We start from the raw sequence: 19665 nt of genomic DNA, 5'->3' as shown, positions 1-19665 counted from the left end.
TTTTTTTTTTTTTTTTTTTTTTGCTTTTGGGTTGTTTTTGTTTTTGTTTTTAACTGCTTCGGCGTTCCCGAAACCTGAAGGGATTGCACTGCAGGAAAACATTCAGGTGCCACACAGCCGCGGCCTTCTCAGCCCGGACCCCGCGGTTCCAAAACTGACTCCGCAGCCCCTGAGCAAGGCAAGGAGGGGAATAAAAAAAACCTTGCCGCCCTAAAACCAACCGAGGAAGGGCTGGCTGGCCCAGCACAAGCCCAGCGTGGCCCCGCGTGCCCCGCGCGTCCCCCAGGTGCCCTTGCAAGCAGCGGCCCGCCGGGCAAGCCGCGCCCGGTCCCCGCGGACTCCAGTTGAGCCCGCCGGCCGGTCCCTCCCCTCGCCCGCCCCCGGGACCCGCGGGGCCCGCCGCGCCGGCTCCGCCCCTCGCCTCCCGACCGGGCCCGGATTCCCAGGCCCGAAGCAACGCAGCACCAGGCGGGAAGGCGCCGCAGAGCCCGGGGAGCCCCGGCGCCCCCAGCAGCGCCCTCCCCCTACAGGCCGCAAAGGCCAGCTGGGAGCGGGCGCTGCCGCAGCCCCCCACCAAGCCCGCACCCCGGACTCTGGCCTGGGTGGACGCCGCCCTCGTCTCTTACCTGCGTTCCCACCACGACGATCTGAGGCAGCTGGATGATGTCGGCGCCCACCGTGTTGAAGACATCCTGGAGCTTGTTGATAACAGGAATTAGCGCCTCCATGACTCCGAAAACACGGGACCCTTGCCCGGCCGGCCGCGGCAATGAATGGGGCCGGGGCCCAGAGTCCGCCTCCTTCCTCCTCTCCTCCGCCCTCTCCTCGGGAGCCGGCACCCATTGGACCCCGCCCGCCCGCTACCTGCCCCCTCCCGGCAGGCCACGCGCTAAGAGGAAGGTGGAGAGGAACAAAGTCTGCCGGGAGTTGTAGTTCTGGGGCGGAGGAACGCCCTGGCCTACGGCTTCCAGAAGGCTGCGCGGCGCTGGGCGGGCGGAGAGCCAGGAACGCCGGCGTGCTTCGTGGGCTCTTGTGTAAAGACTAGGGAGTGAGACCCCGGAGAGTAGGAGGGAAGACATCCATGTATGCCTGTACACGGGCGTAGCGGGTGTGAAAATGCCGGATATGAATGTGTGTTAAGTAGAGAGGAGTATCCAAGATGTCATTTCCTTATAAGGACGCTTGCTTAACAAGGGCGGGTTGGAGAGGCTTGAAAGGATAGCTTATAGCCTCAGGCACCCCAATCAGGTGCACAGGATCTGTAGGGTGATACTGCAGAAGGCGTGGGGTGCTATTTTGCAAAGATACACCAGCCCCGGTTAGAAGACGCGGGTTCTCCAAGATTTTTGTAAAAACGTGTTCAACAACAACAACAACAACAAAAGTGTTAAGAAAGAATCTTATGTCAAGAGTTTTGGAGGGGAAAGGCTGAGCCCTTGTTCTCTATATTCTGTATTAAACTTTATTAGCTGTGGCCTGATTCCTGGCAAAGTGGAGATCTGATAAGTGCCTTACTTGATTTTGCTAAGTGTGGCTACTGTACTATTCCTAAATGTTTTCCTTTTTAGATAGATCGTACCTCTCCTCTACTCTAAACCTCCAAATGTTTCTTATCTCGAAGTAAAAAAAAGGTGACATTTGAGCAAAGATCTAATGTAGGTGAGGAGAGGCGTGCCTGGGTGGCTCAGTCGGTTAAGCGTGTGCCTTGGGCTGAGGTCATGATCCCCAAATCCTGGGACGGAGACCCAAGTGGGTTTCCTGCTCAGTGGGGAGTCTGCTTCCTCCTCTCCCTCTGCCCCTCTCCCCAGATCCTGCTCGTGCGCTCTAATAAATAAAAAATATTTTTAAAACATTTTTAAAAATAAAGTGTGTGAGGAGAAAGCCCCTTTCACTTTCTTTATTTTTCTCCATGGTATTTATGTCCTCCTTGTAGGCTACATATTGAACTTGTTTACTCTCTCCTCTTGCTAGATTATCAGCTCCTAGAAAGCCAGGGATTATTGACTGTTTAATTTACTGATGCATTCTTAGCCCCTAGAAAGTGACAAGATAGGTACAATCACAGCCCCATCTGAGTTTACAATGTAACAGGATGACACCTTTATAAATGGGTAAAGTGTTATGACTGGGTATCATAGAACACATAATAGGAGCACTTTTTCTACTCTGAGGGAAAAGAGTGAAAATTCCAGCAAGACTTTCTAGAAATCACCAGACTTATTCTCCGGGAGGGTGAGGACCACCTGCCACAGAGTAAGGTGTGCACTACACAACTGCACTGGGTACCGTTCACCTGCACAGCCCTGCACCGAAGCGCTGAGGAACATGCTCGATTTGTTCAGCAGGACCCACGATAATTACTGAATGTTTTGGGACAAACAAATAAAATATCATGTAAGCTAAGACCTGAAGGCCCACTAGTAGTGTTTTGGCATCTTACCAAGTTTTATGAACATTCCCTTCTCTTTGTTTTAAAAAACAAAAATTTCAGAAACAAAGCCAGACAAAAATTTCAGAACCCAGAAAACAAAGAGCAGACAAGACGTTTATTCCAAATCCCCTTATTTTCTACCAAAGACAATATAATAGTCAGATTTTACCCCCTTTGCTTTTCAGTCCTCTAATGATAGAGATTTTCATCTCCTCTTTTTCTCTGAGCAGTCCGTATTCCTTCCAAGAAGAAAAAGCAGACAACGAGCCTCATGGAGAAGCTCCGTGGGCATAATCAGTAACTGCTTCAGAGGGGCAATGTGCCCGGGGGCAAAAATGATGCAGCTACAACTCTTTTTACCTTATTTGTGGCACCAATAGACATAGTCCTTGCCTATCAGCAAAATTAAAAGAACAAACAGATATGTATTCCAGGAAGACAAACGTCAGGGATTTTGTGTGGCATTATATATTTTCATTTAAATTATAAAATATCTCTTGGGAGGGAACATCCAGAGCCTTATAAGGTGCTTCAGGAATAACAGTGCCTGCTTTTTAATTCTATTTTTTTTCTAGGAGAAATGACCACGTGACCAGTGCTTAAAAGTCCTCCTATTACCACCACCACCAGTTAGGTTTAAGCAGCTTTGTCCAGTACTTGTCTAGACTCTAGAGCATTGAGTTTATTGGGTGCAGAGGAAAAGAAAAGTGTTTGGGACTGCAGAAACAGGAAGCGGTGAGGCCTTGAAGAAGTGTGGCTCTGTTTTGATAACAATAACAACAGCAATAAAACGCAAGGCAGGATACTCTATGTGCAATGTGTTTCACCAGAGACAAACAAAGCAAACCAATATGGGTTTTAACATTTTAAATTCAGAATATTCTTGCTTGTAGGAGAGCCACTTAGCCAATAAATATGACTTTCCTCATCTAAAGTAGGATACTGTGTTTCTCAGTGGGTTGCTATGAAATCACATTAAGCCATTATCAGCTACTGTCCCAAAGGCTTTTAAAAAACAAGAATAGGGGCGCCTGGGTGGCTCAGTCTTTAAGCGTCTGCCTTCGGCTCAGGGCATGATCCTCGTGTTCTGGGATCAAGCCCCACGTCAGGCTCTTCCGCTGGAAGCCTGCTTCTTCCTCTCCCAGTCCCCCTGCTTGTGTTCCCTCTCTCGCTGGCTGTCTCTCTCTCTCTGTCGAAGGAATAAATTAAAAATTAAAAAAAAAAAGAATTTAAAAAAATAAAAAACAAAAAAAGAACAAAAACAAGCAAACAATTCTTCTCCTTTGGCCATCCCTCCCTTACCATAGGTTTATGATTTAGGCGGGATTGCTTGGTTGCAAGTCACAGACATTTAACTCAAACCAACTAGCTCAAATAGAATAAATTAGCTTGTATAACCAAAGGGCTAGCATGACTATGGCCTCTAAAATAACTGCTACTGGGGGCTCAGGTAGCATCAGAATTCCCGCTGCCTCTTCTCTCTGCATTATCTACTTCATTGTCCCATCAGGGTATCCCTGGGGACCGAGGAGCAGGCACTGGTGGAAGCTAGAAGGAGCACACTGCGCACGTCGCCTCAGGGCAGATGACGTTGAGCGGACACTAGGTTTCTACCGTTTCCCTAGTGTATGAGTTCCCTATTGCTGTTTAACAAATTGCCACAAACATAGTGGCTTCAAACGACAAAAGTCTGTTATCTGACAACTCTGAGGTCAGAGGTCCAACATGAGTCTTACCCGGCTAAAATGAAGATGTCATCAGGGCTGCACTCCCTTCTGGAGCTTCTACAGAAAAGTCCACCTCCTTGCCTTTTGCCGATTGAGAATGCTCATGTCCCAGCTCTTGTTCCCCTTCCAGCATCTTCGAAACTAGCAATGTCACATGTCTTTGACCCTTCTTCTGCCATCACATCTCTGGCTACAGCCAAGAAAGTTTCTCTGCTTTTAAGAACCCATGATTAGATTGGCTCTCCTGACTCACCCGGGACAATATCCCAGCACAAACTCCATACCTTTAGTCATATCCACAAAGTTCCTTTTGCCATGTAAAATTCACGGGTTCTAGGGGCTATTATTCTGCCTACCATTTCAGGTAGCGAGAGCAGAGTGAGGGAGACAGCATGAGCAGGGGGAGGGGCAGAGGGAAAGGAAGAAGCAGACTCCCCGCTGAGCAGGGAGCCCAATACGGGGCTCGATTCCAGGACCCCGGGATCGTGACCTAAGCCAAAGGCAGACGGTTAACCGACTGAGCCACCCAGGTTCCCACCCACCACCCCTCTCAGAATTTTTTAACTTGAGTTAACCCAAGGATTTTCTCTCACTGGTTATGGAATTTTAAGGATGTGAGTCACTGTCTCCAGAGATCATGTTTCCTACCACATGGAATAAATTGGTTTTGGAAAATAGATCCCTTATTCACCATAAAAAAATTCCCCAAATCCAACATTGCCCCATACTTCTAAATGTACGTATATAGACATAATCTAGGAATTCGAATCCCCATATTTAATCACTCCTTTTCCTCCTTGCCCTTTTCACATTATATTATTAAACATTTATTGACTGCTTGCTGGGGGGAAGCAGTGTGCTAAGCATTTTGCAGTTGCTTTGTGGGATTGGTGTACAGAGGTGGCAATCCAGGCTTCAGGGCTTTATTTATAAAGTGATACATTTACAGAGCTAGTATGTAGCAAAACAGGCTATTTGGGAGACTCCTAACCTTTACGCATACTGCGTAGTTCCTTCATTCATTCCCTCACTTATTCAACACATATTTATCACGTACCTATTAGACATAATGGGTCTTAGCCAAGCACTGTATTTGGTAAAGGGAGGGGGTACTGTGGACGTGTCAATAGCGTGCTCTTTCCGCCAGCCATCAGTGAGCTCAAGGAGGGCAGAAGTGTCTTATGTAGCTAGTTATCTCCACTACCAAGTATGATGCTTGTTACATTGTAGCACGCTAGTGAAGGGAGGGGCGTTCCTTTTGTTTTACTTGGAAAGCCTGGAATAGCAAGGATTTAAGCAGGTCTGAATTGGTCGAATTGCAATTAGGATTTGCAGTTAAACCCAGCCAAAACATATGAGGCTGGCCTGGCATAGGACTCATCAGAATAGCTGCCAAATTATTTTGCTAGGGAGTAGGCTAGCTTTGTTCTAACTTAATATCCCTAATGAGGGAAAGTTTATTTTGAATTAAGTAACTAGAAATTATTTTAACCGCTCTTGCAGATCATCCAGACTTTTTTAATAACATAATTGTCCAGTATCATTTTATGCCCACATTTTGGTCCTCAATCATAGCCAAGCTGCCACTATCCATGCCTTCAAATCCCAGGGGAACACGCAGATCTAATGTTAACATAAAATACACAACTCTGATGGAGAAGCCTCTTTGTTATAGTTTGGAAACTGCCTGTATTTTGCAAAGATAAAGACGACAGCTTTAATCAATTTGCACTACTCCCTAGGCCTAGAGCTTAACACATACTTTATCAGCAGGTGCAGGAAATTGTCCACAGATGGTGGGGCCGGTCAGGTGGTTCAACAGCCAGGCTGTGACAGCCCAGTAGAGGGCAGTGTGACAACATAATTAAGAGTCATAGAGCCGACTCCTCTCCTTAGCAGATTGTCTTCTCTTTCTCCATCCATACACCAGTGGAACTTGGCCATTTTTTTTAATCCTCCCACCCTCAAAACGTATATTTCACTAACCGTTTGAGATATAGAGTGACTTTCCATCACGGCAATGCCAACAGCTGAAAATTACACATTAGACATCCCTGCTCTTAAACTATCTTTCTTACTTTGTCTATGGGAATTTCTCATTGGCCTCTTCTCTTTACAACTGCAATCCAGGATCCTACAATGTGGTTTGGCATTCTTAGAAGCTCTGTAAATCTCCTCTATCGTCTGTTTTTAGGGCTTCCTTTGTGTCCTTCCTACATCTTAGTTCACACTTTTTTGGTGAAGAGAAATCTAGCTTTTCGGCCCTTGGTTAGCTACCTTTGCAAACCCAGAGGCTCGCTAGTACACTGTGGTAAACAAAAGGGACCTCTACTCTGAATTTCTTCCATTAGTAGCCAGGCGTACTATAGACTTTGAACATCTTTCCTTTCTAATTGCCCAACCAGTCCATCTGACCAGTAGTGGGTAGCATGAGTCAATTTGAGTTTATAAGATCCAATTTTCTAAATATGCCACACAATTGAGCTGGATGATAAAACATCAGTGACATGATTAGTAAAATCAGCGAATAAGACAGTATATCATAAAGTACTAAGTACACTATGTATAATATGTATAAAGGTTTATCCAACAGTTAGACTTAATGTTTCTTTCTGATGGATTTGATTCTAATTCTTCTTCAGTTACTGAATTTTGATGAAATGGATGAATGAATGATTGAATAGATGTTTTGCATATTAAAAATACTTCATCAGGGCTAGTCAGAGCCTAACAAGTTATTTTAGAACTAGTACAGAATGATGAAGTTCTGAATTAATCGACCTCTTAAAAAGTTTTACTTACTCCCAACCCCTGACCTATGACATAGCAGTAATAAATATAACTACTAAGGATGTGACCTACCACCTAAACAAAGTGAGTTTTTAAACAGAATTAGCAGTACTAGTAAGTTAATGGAAAGATACAAAACCCAGACAGCAGTTTCAAATGTGTACCACTATTCACACCAGTAGCAAACACAGAAGCAAACAAAATAAAAATTAAAACAAAAAAAAAACAGCTATTAAATATTATTTTAGGTACTAAAGATACAAAAGTGAGCAAAACATATCCATTGGCATTCCTCAAAACTCCCCTTTTCTCTTTCCCTCTCCTTAAGAGGCCAGAATTCATCTGAGTCAGCACATAGGAAAGAGACCTCACCCGGGCTTCCTGGATGGAAGGATGAATAGGAGTTGACCAAAGAGGAAGAGAAAGGACTTCCAAAGAAGCAGAAGGAGCAACTCGTGCAAAAATGAAGAGGAAGGAAAGCACATGATGCATTCTCAGTGCTTTAAATAGTTCCATGGGGCTAAATATAGGGCATGAGGGTCTCTACCAGAGTGCTGAGTGGCCAGACTGATGGTTCGTCAGTCAGAAATGACCTCATGAGAGTGAGGAGCTAGAGATGGAGCCTGAAGGTAAGGGAGAAAAGCAGAAGACTGAGCAAAGAGACACATTATGTTATGAATTTTATAAAGGTCAGCCACATCCCACTGGACTGGGATGAGGTAAGTGAGAATGGGAAACCAGATAGGGAGTGTTACGGTAATCCAAGTCAGAGATGATGGTAATGCATACTAGGGTGGGAATAATGGAGGTGGGTTGGTGGAACTGGAGAAATTTGGCATAGATGAACTTGTCCAGATAATATAAAGAAAACAAAACAGCCAAGGGCAGAATGGGCAATAGGAACATCTAAGAGGAGCCAGAAGGATGTCAAGAAACCATAAAATAGTGACCAAAAAACATAAAAGGAAAAATAAAAAAGAATGGCTTGTTCAAAATGTATTTTAACCTCCTTCTTGTAGGCCTTTCTTTGCTTCCGAAGCTAAAAACTACATTCCTCAATGTCTTTACAACTCAGCGTTCTATATGTAATTTTAGTTCCATAAAACAGGTGCATTCACTCAAGGCTTAAATTCTGATCTATATTATGAGAAGATGGACAAGTTACACAAGGCACCCATTTTGCTCGTGCAGATATGGGAGGCATGACATGGTTCTAGAGTTAATGGTTCTGATGATGTTTTCTGATTCTCAGATTGTGGCTAAGGTGAGGAGATCCTGAGAGCCAGCTCCTAATTGTGGTAAATGTATCAGTAACTCTTGGTGCCCCAGTTTTTCGGAGTAATTCCTGGATGTCTAGCCTAGAGCTCACTTTCAAGTCATTCTAGCTGATTCATAAACATCTAATTCCATGCATTAAATCTCTTTCTGCATAAACTTGATAGAGCAGTGTATCCATTTCCTAGGGCTGCCTTAGCAAAGTACCACCAACTCATTGGTTTAGGAAAAGAGAAATTTGGGGCCCCTGGCTGGCTCAGTTGTAGATCACGTGACTCTTGATCTCAGAGTCATACGTTTGAGCCCCATGTTGGGTGTAGAGTTACTTAAAAAAAGAAAGAAAAATATAAATTTATTGTGTCACAATTCTAGAAGCTAGAAATTCAAAATCCAGTTGTCAACAGGATTGGTTTCTTTTAAACGCCTTGAGGGAGAATCTGTTCCATGCTCTTTTCTAGCTTTTGGTGACCCCAAGTGTTTACGGCAACTCCAATCTCTGCCTCCACCTTCACATGGCAACCTGCTTCCCATGTATGTTCACAACATCCTCCTTCTGTGCATGTCTGTCTCTGTGTCCAAATGTCCTCCTTTTATGAAGACACCAGTCATTGCTGGATTAGGACTCACTCTAATGACCTCATATTAAGAGGTGTCTGGTTGGCTCAGTTGGTGGAATGTGAGACTCTTGATCTTGGGGGTTGTGGGTTCGACCCCTACATTGGATGTAGAGATGTAGAGATGTAGAGATTACTTAAAAATAAAATCTTTAAAAAGAAAAAAAAAAGAGATGACGTAAGGATTTTAACTCAAAGGAATTTTAATTTGATTACCTCCATTAAAAACCCTATTTCCAAATAAGATCTTATTCTGAGGTACTCAAATTAGGACTTGAACATATCTTTTTGGTGGAATGCAGTTCAATCCACAACAAGGAATATGACAGGAACATTTGGTGTTCATTTAATATTCAATAGTTCTTGTATTTCCCAGCCTCCTTTGTGGTACGCTTGGGGCCTGTGACTACTTCTCCAAATCGCTGTGAGCAGAGGTAGCATGTGTTTCTTCTGAGCGGGGTCAGTGCAAAGCCTGGTTCAACCTTCCAGCTCCCTTTTCCTGACTTGGCAGTGTCTGAAGACAAATGTTGAAAGAGTGATTTACCACAACGGTCAACCCTTAGTCAGCCTGGGTCCCTGACTGTCTACATAGAATCAAGTCCTCTGCCAAATGACATGTAATGTAATGTAAGCAAGAAATAAATCTCGTGGTTTACAGACCCTCATATTTAGAGGTCTGTTGCAGTAGTTGGTGTTAATTATCCTCATTACAACAGCAGCCTAACCTTGATGGGCACGCTATTGGGAAAAAGTTTCTATCCTGGGGTGCAGCTTATGTCCTGAAATGGGCTTTTTAAAGCATCTGCAAAAAAGGGAAGGGGGCAGGCGCCTCTCTCAACAAAGAATATCCAAGGATAAGAGTCTAAAAATCTCTACATATCTGTATTAGTCTGCTCAAGCTGCTAAAACAGGATACCACAGATTGGGTGGCGTAAGCAGCAGACATTTATGTTCTCACAGTTCGGGAGGGTAGAAGTCCAAGATCAAGGCGCCAGCAAGACTGGGTTCTGGTAGATCTCTATTCCCAGTTTAGAGATGGCTACCGTACTGTGTTCATGCACAGCCTTTCCTCTGTGCCAAGGAGAAAGAGAGAGCTGTCTGGTGTCCCTTCCCTTCTCATAAGGATGCCAGTCCTATAGGATTAGGACCCACCCACATGACCATTTAACCTTGTTACTTCTTTTACAGGCCCTATCTCCAAATACAGTCATATTGGGGGGGTTAGGGCTTTAGCATACGAGTTTGGGGCAGGTAGGGACACAATTCAGTCTATAATAATATCATTGAATAAATAATATAAAATATGAAGAACTCCTCACCTCTTTTTTTAAAGATTTGTTTTGAATTTATTTGACAGAGCACAAGCAAGGGGGAGAGGCAGGCAGAGGGAGATGGAGAAGCAGGCTCCCCGATGAGCAGGGAGCCCAACTCGGGACTCGATCCCAGGACCCTGGGACCATGACCTGACCTGAAGGCAGACGCTTAACTAACTGAGCCACCCAGGTGCCCCTCCTCACCTCTGATCTTACTCTCTAGATGGGAGAGTGAATAGATTCTTTCTATTCTTCATAACATTTTACTGTTCAGACACAAACATAAATTAGATCACACTGCATCCATAGCTATTTTCTCACTTATAGTGGAAAATCTCCTTACGATTTTTCTTCACTTACTGCTATATTACAGATCTCATCCCCATATCGGTACATAAAAATCCCAAAATATTCTTTCAAACAGCTGCAAAGTATTCTCTCATAAAGATTGTGATAAGTAAGTTTTTCTCTTGACAAATGATAAATCAGTTCAAATTTCTTATTATGGTCAATGTTGCAGAAGACTTGTGAGGATTTAAAAAAACTCGCGGATGAATCGGCTCCAGTCACTAGCAAAGACAGGATTAGAATTCAGTTCTCAATCTAGGCGGTCCTATATCCTGGATTTAAAACCAAACAACAACAACAAACATCATACATTTTAAAATGTGTCTTTCTGCAGAATTAAAATTTGAAAGCTTTCTTATCAGGCTTTCACAACTATTTTATGTCCCGAACACCCAGCTTCACTGCTTGGTCAATCGTGAACCCAAGCCCTGAAGCCAACTCAAAGCCCCAGGAAGTAGCATTCCTGAGTTTTGCCCCCAGACATGAATTAAATTCACGTAGATAATCAAGTCCCGGGATCAGCCACTCAGAGCTGACCGTGGCCTGGAACCTAATCTATCCGTTCTCCAAAAGCCCCTTTCCTGCCCTCCCCCCACCCACCTTGCCAACTGTGTGTTGGGGATTGCACATCTCACTCTCCAGATCCCATTATAAAACACTGGCATGCTGGGGCGCCTGGGTGGCTTAGTCGTTAAGCGTTTGTTTTCAGCTCAGGTCATGATCCCAGCATCCTGGGATCTAGCCCTGCATTGGGCTCCCTGCTCAGCGGGGAGTCTGCTTTGCTTCTCCCTCTCCCCCTGCTTGTGTTTCCTCTCTCGCTGTGTCTCTGTCAAATAAATAAAATCTTAAAAAAAAAAAAACCAAAACACTAGCATGCTGATAACTTTTAGATTACTTTAATCACACCCAAGCTAGATTTTTTTTTCACCTCAAAGAAAGGGTGGTAATAATTTTGAAAATAATAAAGTGTATAAAAGGGAAGGTAAAAGTCACCTGAACTCTGCTGGCACCTCATCCAATCCCTTGCTCTAGAGGGAACTACCATAAAGGTTTCTGGTGTGTGCTTTCAGAAATTTCCCACACATATGGGAGTAGAATCATACTGTTATATAATTAAGTTAAAGAAATGTTTTCGTTTTCACTTCTATCTTGTAGGCATCTTTCCAAATCAATGTATGTAGCATTATCTCATTCTTTTTAATACCTTTAAACGTATGCATATATGTAGAACACAATTTATGATTTGGTTTGCTTTTTAAATTACACTGGTGCCTCAAAGGCACCCACACTGAGAAAACTTGAAAGCTACTGGTGGAATGAGTACCAGTAAATGTTCCTTGACTAACGTAATCCGTGTTTGGGGAAAGATGTGTGGCCTTAGATAGGTTACCTATACCTCTGAGCTTCAATTTTCCCACCTGCAGAAAGGGACCAGCACTTTTTGCCAAGAGGATAATGGTAGCATTGATGAGATAATGCATTTAGGGCTACCTGGTGAGGTGGAAATGGTGTTTGGGGGGACAGTATACTGTATTCTTTAGAGCATGGGTTTTTTAGGCAGAAACAACATGTTTGAATCTAAGTTCTGTTTACCAGTTCTAACCTGGAATGAGTGATGTACTCTCTCTGAACCTATTTGCTCATCTACAAAATACATGAGAAAACAGGGGCACCCCGGGTGGCTCAGGTGGTTAAGTGTTCTCCTTTGGCTCAGGTCACGATCTCAGGGTCCTGGGATTGAGCTGGTGTTGGGCTCCTTGCTCAGTGGGGAGCCTGCTTCTCCTCCCTCTGCCATTTGCCCTCTGGCTGTGTCTGTCAAATAAATAAAATCTCAAAAAAAAATTTTTTTTACTTGAGAGCAAGAGATAGCTAGAAGAGCACGGGCAGGGGAAGAGGGAGAAGCAGGCTCCCTGCTGATGCTGGGATATTATGACCCAATTCAAAGGCAGACGCTTAAGTGACTGAGCCACCTAGGCGCCCAAACAAATAAAATCTTTTAAAATGCATGAAAAAATAGCTGTGTGATTCAAAACAAAATAATGCATATAAAGGGCTTAACAAAGTGTGTTTTTCATTAAACGTGCTCAATAATAATGGCAATTACTATCAAGTGTGACCACTGAAGCCAGAGAAATCTGGGCTTAAAATCCACCTCCGGCCCTCCTTAGGTCCAAGTTCCTGAGCAGGTCTCTTCAAGTTTCTCAGCCTGACTTTTCTCATCCTACCTTATAGGATCCTGAGGATGAAATGCGATGCTTAGCGTCATTCCCCAAACACGGTACATACGGGCACTTACCACTGTGTTCCGGTCTTTGAATGGGATCACATATGCCGGGTCCTTCCCAGCTCATCGTGCACAGATGAGGTGTATTTATATTTTATTTATTTGTTTTGAAGTAGGCTCCACACCCAACATGGGGCTTGAACTCACAACCGTGAGACTGAGTTGCATCTCTAGGAACTGAGCCAACCAGGCACCCCCAGCTGAAGTATATTTAAACTCCAGGGTAGCTGTGTTGAAGATGAGTTTTTTTTTTTTTAAGATTTTATTTATTTATTCGACAGAGATAGAGACAGCCAGCGAGAGAGGGAACACAAGCAGGGGGAGTGGGAGAGGAGGAAGCAGGCTCCTAGCGGAGGAGCCTGATGTGGTGCTCGATCCCATAACGCTGGGATCACGCCCTGAGCCGAAGGCAGACGCCTAACCTCTGTGCCTCCCAGGCGCCCCGAAGATGAGTTTTAAAGTCAAAACCGTCGCGCCCTTTTGTCATTGTTAAAGTCCTTTAAAATGCTTAAAGTCCTTTTTATGGGCTCAATCTTACCCAACAGTTCACAGGAAGTGTAATGAGATGCAATGAATAGCGATAAAATGTATTCAATCAGAATGTTAATCATGTAATCATTTAAGCACAGAGGACTTCTTCTTTCAAGGCATACATTTTCTCAGCATATTAATTTCTGAAGTTACCAAATAACTAACACCAATTCTATTTCTCTGTTGAATTTACAAGTTCAATAGAAACACAAACTATAATGACATGTGGGGGTGGGGAGTGGGTATGGGAGACTGAAGCAGGGCCCAAAGGAATGCAAAGATGAGAAACATCCTAAGAAGATGTTAAGCTAGAGAACTAGAGATAGCTCTGAAAGACAAGTTCAGCAATCATAGTTCAAGGCCACTTAAGGACAGTGACTTTTAAATTCTGCAGGTCACAGGTCACGTTCCCAGCCCACTAGGAGTTAGGCTATTCATGTGTCTCCGGGAGTTCCCAGTGTTCAGAGATGAGGTAAGGAGATTGCTCCAAGAACCTTATTACTGAATACCACCTATGGACTGAGAACATAACGAAACTCCTCAAGGCCACCAAAGCATTCTGGTTAGATCCTATCTTTCCATTTAGACCCAAAGTGATAGAGCATTGGACAGGGGGACAGAAGAAAAGAGGAGAGCGTTTTAGGGAAGTAAAGGCTGTTGAGCAGAGCCTCTCCGCTTCGGCACTGCTGACATTCTGGATTGGAGAACTGTTTGTTGTGGGGTGCTGTCTCGTGCACTGCAGGATTAGTCCCAGCCTCTAAGCATCAGATGCCAGTAGCACCATCCCTCTCCCAGTGGTGACAAACCGAAAAGCTCTCCACACTCTGCCAAATGTCCTTGCTGAGGGAGGAGAACAGGGATGGAAGACCAGGCCGAGACACGATGTTCTTGGGTGTGAGGAAGCAAAGAATAGGAATATAACCTGGGCATCTGCCTCTCCCTTTCCTCCTTAAAACAAAACAAAAAAAACCTTTCTCTTCTATAAACATTTTGCCTTTTTAGAAAGGCTTTTTATGGATCCCTTAAAAGATCCTTTATGAATCTCTTTCATCTGGAGAGCTATCTCTGTTTTCATCCTAGTCACCCCACGACAGGTTGCGACTTACCCAAGACACCGTTGGTGAAGCCATGGGGCATCTGGGAGAAGAGCGGGAGGGCACAGCGCGCAGGTCGGAACGTAGGTCGCATCGGGACAGGGCTTGTGGCATTGAGTCTGAATGCAACACCGAAAACTAACCTTCTTACCTCAATTTTGACTATCACTGTGGTTCGTTGGTAAAAATAGCATTGAGCAGGTAGAGGAAGGGGATGAATCAGAATCATCTGGGAGAAAATTATAGAACCTCGCCCGACTACAGGCCTGTAGCCCCAGGCACTTCAAAGTCCCAGCAGGCGCATGCGCGGGCTGGGTGTCCGTGGGATGGGCGTGCCTGTTTTCAACAGGCATTCCCTGCCGTTCTCAGGTGTTACTTCTTCCCCCACTCTCCTCCCAGAAGAACCACCTGCCTGAGAAGTTTTCTATGAAGTCGAACCTCAGTCACAGGTGGGCTCTCAATAACAAGTTAAAGATGTTCCTTGGGGTCCCTGAGTTGGAAGAGCATTCAATGCTTGATCTTGGGATTGTGAGTTCCCGCCCCACTTTGGGTGTAGAGATTACTAAAATAAATCAATAAACTTTAACAAAAATTAAAGATGCTCCTTGAAGCATTATCTAAACTAGTGAAAAATACGAAGTAGATTTGCTAAAGAAGTTGTGGTGGAGTATAAATGAAATAATTCATATGAAGTTCCTAGAATAGAGCCTAGCACATAGTGAGCCCTCAAATGTTGACTATTACTATGAAAAACTGCTTTTGAAGGTAGAGAAGTGCTTAGGGTATGATACTGAATGAAAATAGTCAAGACCCCAGGCTACAAATGGTGGATCCTTATTTTTTAAAGAGATACCTATAATTTGGGGAACCAGACTGAGCTGTGACAGTCTCTCCCTTGGATTTCATTATGCCTGGTGGGGAGACACACTTGAAGAATTTCCTCTGATGTTGAGGAGAAATAAGAGAACAGAGTGGAGGGGGCAAAGACAGCTAACTGGGAGGATCACAGGGCGGCTGTGTTAGGGACTGTCCTTCCCAGGAGCGCTGGATTAAGGACCGGGCAAGCAGGTGAGCCCTCCATGTCGCCATTGTACAAGGGAGGCTAAGGTATCGGTGAGCACTAGCCGTGGTGGAAAACAGTGTTTTGGAGAAAATTGCCTTTACCAGAACTCTCAGAGTACAGACGTGGTTAAAGTCACTTGTCACTGTTTGAAACCCCTAGGCGGCGCTCGTGAGTAAATGGCCCTTACACTGCTTTTAGTGAAACTGGGTCCAGCTGATTCCTGTCTTTCATTTTGTGAATAGTTAAGTATATGCAACCCTCTTGCCAGAGCTAGAGAGCCCAGAATACAATAGAAGAGGTTGCCAGCTGCCCCCAGAAGTCTTACTTCTCTGCCCTTCCTCCTTTTTCTAAATAAATGTTAAGCAAGTATTTAAGTAGTATTAGTTTTAAAAGGCACAAAAATATTACTTTCCCTGGAGACTGCATGTCCCTTCTGGCCCTGATCCCAGCCCAGCCCCTCTGGCCTTCTTCCGAGCTCGTAAAGAGCATGATTACTGGCAGAAGCTGAAGAATTTTTATTTGTTGCATTTCGGTTGTTATGTTGGCCAAGCAGTCTGTTGCATACTAAGATCTGAGCAACGTGTTCCCTGTAACTGGGGCTTAGGTGACAAACACTATTGCAAACTGTGGGAGCTGGGGACTCTCTCTCCTGTGTGGGCCAAAGTCACTGCCGGATAAGACCCTGAAGCGAGAGGAAGCTTGGATCTGCCTGGCTGCCCTCACAGCCGGCAAACTGACAGGTGACTGCTACTAGTCGTTGTATATTCTTAGGTGGACGGCAGCAGATCCTTAATAATGGCATGTTTCTTCTTAATTTCTGACTCTATTTTTAGACTTGAGCAAAAAATGAAAGATACGGTGAAGAAAAGTTAAGATGAAATTAGCCAGTATCCCATGGCTTTAAACTTACATTGATCTTTCTTTACCTTGGTTGCTTGAAGTCTGGACTTTGTGCTCTAATTCCATATTGGTTTGATGGTTTTCTTGCTTTGGTTTCTGAATCCTGAAATGTACGACTTGTCCTATTGCACTTTTTCTAATGTCGTTTGAAGACAATAGAAGCTCAGAGCCTCTGGAATTTGGCATTTTAAGAGTAAATGAAATGTGTTCACGGATGTCATTTATGCAACCTCTTGGTGTCTCCATGAGAGGCCCAAATGCACACAGGAAGGTAGAAAGGTCACAGATTTACTCAGCTTGTTNTCTCTTTCCCTCTCACACAGTTTGTCCTCCTAAAAATCTATTAGCATTTTTTGGGTCCCTTAAGTAAACCAATCATTAATATATAGCAAAGCAATACTTTTAGTATCAATCCCAGTTCTTTTTATTTGAAATATTGTGTAATTTGGGGCCCCAGGGTGGCTCAGTTGGTTAGGAATCTGACTCTTAAACTTGCTCAGGTCTTGATCTCAGGTCATGAGTTCAAGCCCTGTGTTGGGCCTAGCATGGAGCCTACTTGGAAGAAAAAAAAGAGAGAGAGAGAGAGAAAAAATGTATAATTTTATAACATTCCAGATATTGGTTGGTACATATTTCCACTGTGCTTAAAATAGGATGCTTCTCCTGTTTTTATTTCACTTTATAAATATTACATTAGGTTGAACCACAGCTGACACGTGTGGGGTCAAAACTTTTCCTTACGAATGTTGACATATACACATTTTGTGACATTACAGCTTATGTATTTTTAAAAATTCAGGGCATTTTGTTTACAAGGAACATATCTTCTGATTAGAGGAATGACAAAATATGGGGATAGTTCTCTGTGTGCTCGGAGAAATTTAAAAAGAAACCTGTCAGTATATTCAGAGTAATCCTAGACTTTAATATTGATACAAAAACCAACTAGCATGTAGAAAGCACTCAATTAATATTTAAGTGTTGAATGAATGAATGATTCAAGATAAACTATTTCTTGAGACTATTGTTTTTCCTGGGACAACTTAAAGTTGTTTTATCTTTATATATCTCTATGAGACTATTTTTATTTGTATGAAGAGAGATAAAGAAAAAGAAGGTTGCAATATGTAGGTTGACAAACAATTCTGGAAAATAAAGCACTAGGTTAAACTCCATAAAAATGTTAAAAAAATCTTTTTGAAATACATGTAGACTTACAGAAAAGTTAGAAACGAATTACAGGAACTCTAGTTTATCCTTCATCCAGATTCTCTAGAAGCATTTTATTTCATTGGCTTAATCCCTCTCTCTTTGACTTTCTCGTCGCTGAGCCATTTCTCATTATGTTGCATACATGATGCCTCTTTCCTCTCAAATACTTGAGTGTGTATTTTGAAGAGCAAGGCTATTCTCTTACATAACCACATTGCAATGACTGAAATGGGAAAATTAGCACATACAATATGATGATCTAATCTACAAACGTTAATTTCTCACCAATTGTCTCAGTAATACCCTTGATGGTAGGAAAAAGATATTCTGGCCTAGGTCCAATCCAGGATAACATACACCTTGCATTTGGTTGTCCTAACTCTTTAGTCATTGATTCTGGAAAAGTTCCTCAATCTGTCTTTGTATATTATGACCTTAACATTTACATATAGACCAGGCATTCTGTAGAATATTCCTCAATTCGTGTGTCTGATGTTTCCTAATGATTAGATTACGTTCTGCATTCTTAGTAGGACTACCATAGAAATGATATTGTGCCCTTCTTAGTGCTTCAGATCAATAGGCCCATGATACCAGTTTGTCTTCACTGGTGATATTAATTTGGTTAGGGTGTTGTCTCCAGGTTTTCCCATTGTAAAGGTATTTTTTTTTTTTTTGTAATTAGTAAGAATTTTGTGGGTACAACTTTGAGACTGTATAGATATACTTGTCCTCAATAATTTTTTACCCATTAGAGTGTCCATGGATAATTCTTACCTGAATTATTATTATGCTTTGTGTCAAATACTTTTTTTTTTTTTTTAAGTAGACTCCACGTCCCACATGGAGCCTAATGCTGGGCTTGAACTCACGACCCTGAGATCAAGACCTGAGCTGAGATCAAGAGTCTGATGTTCAACCGACTGAGCCACCCAGGTGCCCCAATGCTATTTTTTAAACTTCATTATTCTGTCTAAATTCGTTTGCATTTTATTGTAGGGAAGAAATTTCCCTTTCTCTTCATTCATTCATTAATATCAGTTTGAATTTATGTGTTCCTATTTTATTGAATGGACTTTAATCCATTACCATAATTTCCCGTGGCCCCCAGGCTTACTGAGGTAAAATTGACATATCACTGGGGCACCTGGGTGGCTTACTCGGTTGAGCGTCCAACTCCTGATCTCCGCTCAGGTCTTTATCTTAGGATCAGTGAGTTCAAGCCCCATGTTGGGCTCCACTACTTTAAAAAAAAAAAAAAAGTTAACATATAACTACCGCCATTTTTATTTTCATGTTTGACTGTCCCAGATTTTGCCAGTGGGAGTCTCTTTCGCTGACTCCCGGATCTTCTGACATGTCCCCATCATTCTTTGAACACTTTTCCACTCTCTGGCACAATATAATATTCCAGCCTTATTTTGAATGTTCTCTGCCCCAGCCCTGGAATCAGCTAGTTTCCTAAGGAGCGCTGGTATCTTTTAGTGGAAAATGGTATTTAGAAACCAACATAGATATGCTCATTATTACTGGGGTGTTATTGCTTCTAGGCCCTCACAGCAGACAGCTAGGAAATACATGAACACACACAATCTATATCTATACACATCTATATTCTCAATATCTATATAACTATACCCACCTCGCTAGCTAACTTTATAAAACCATGTATTCATACTGATTCCTGCAATTCTAGTCCAAAAAACAGGATTTATTTTCATGTTCACCCTTTCCATACTGACTTTTCTGACAGTGAGAAATTTAGCTTCCACTATCCTCAACATACTACTTATTTGCTCAGTTCTAAAACTCAGCAAAAGTAATGTTAGAAATGTGAAGCCATACCATTGGGAAAAAAGACCTAGAATTCAATATTTGTTTGTAAGTCTATTTGTCTTTAGTTTAAGAATCAATAGTTTTAGGGGCGCCTGGGTGGCGCAGTCATTAAGCGTCTGCCTTCGGCTCAGGGCATGATCCCGGCGTTCTGGGATCAAGCCCCGCGTCAGGCTCCTCCGCTGGGAGCCTGCTTCTTCCTCTCCCACTCCCCCTGCTTGTGTTCCCTCTCTCGCTGGCTGTCTCTGTC

At 43.2% G+C, this 19665-nt stretch overlaps 1 long non-coding RNA gene across 1 annotated transcript in view; it reads left to right on the top strand.

The window, feature by feature from the left end:
- The first annotated feature begins 16037 nt into the window (after nt 1-16037).
- Nucleotides 16038-19665, top strand: part of LOC121105412 — a 28136-nt gene continuing 24508 nt past the window's right edge. Inside the window, exon 1 of the long non-coding RNA XR_005837899.1 lies at nt 16038-16210. This is a non-coding gene — a long non-coding RNA (uncharacterized LOC121105412). The remainder of the gene's footprint in view (nt 16211-19665) is intronic.

This window comes from Ursus maritimus, unplaced genomic scaffold (assembly GCF_017311325.1).
Source record: "Ursus maritimus isolate PB19 unplaced genomic scaffold, ASM1731132v1 scaffold_26, whole genome shotgun sequence".
Lineage (NCBI taxonomy): Eukaryota > Metazoa > Chordata > Mammalia > Carnivora > Ursidae > Ursus > Ursus maritimus.
This window is presented reverse-complemented; position numbering and strand designations above follow the sequence as displayed.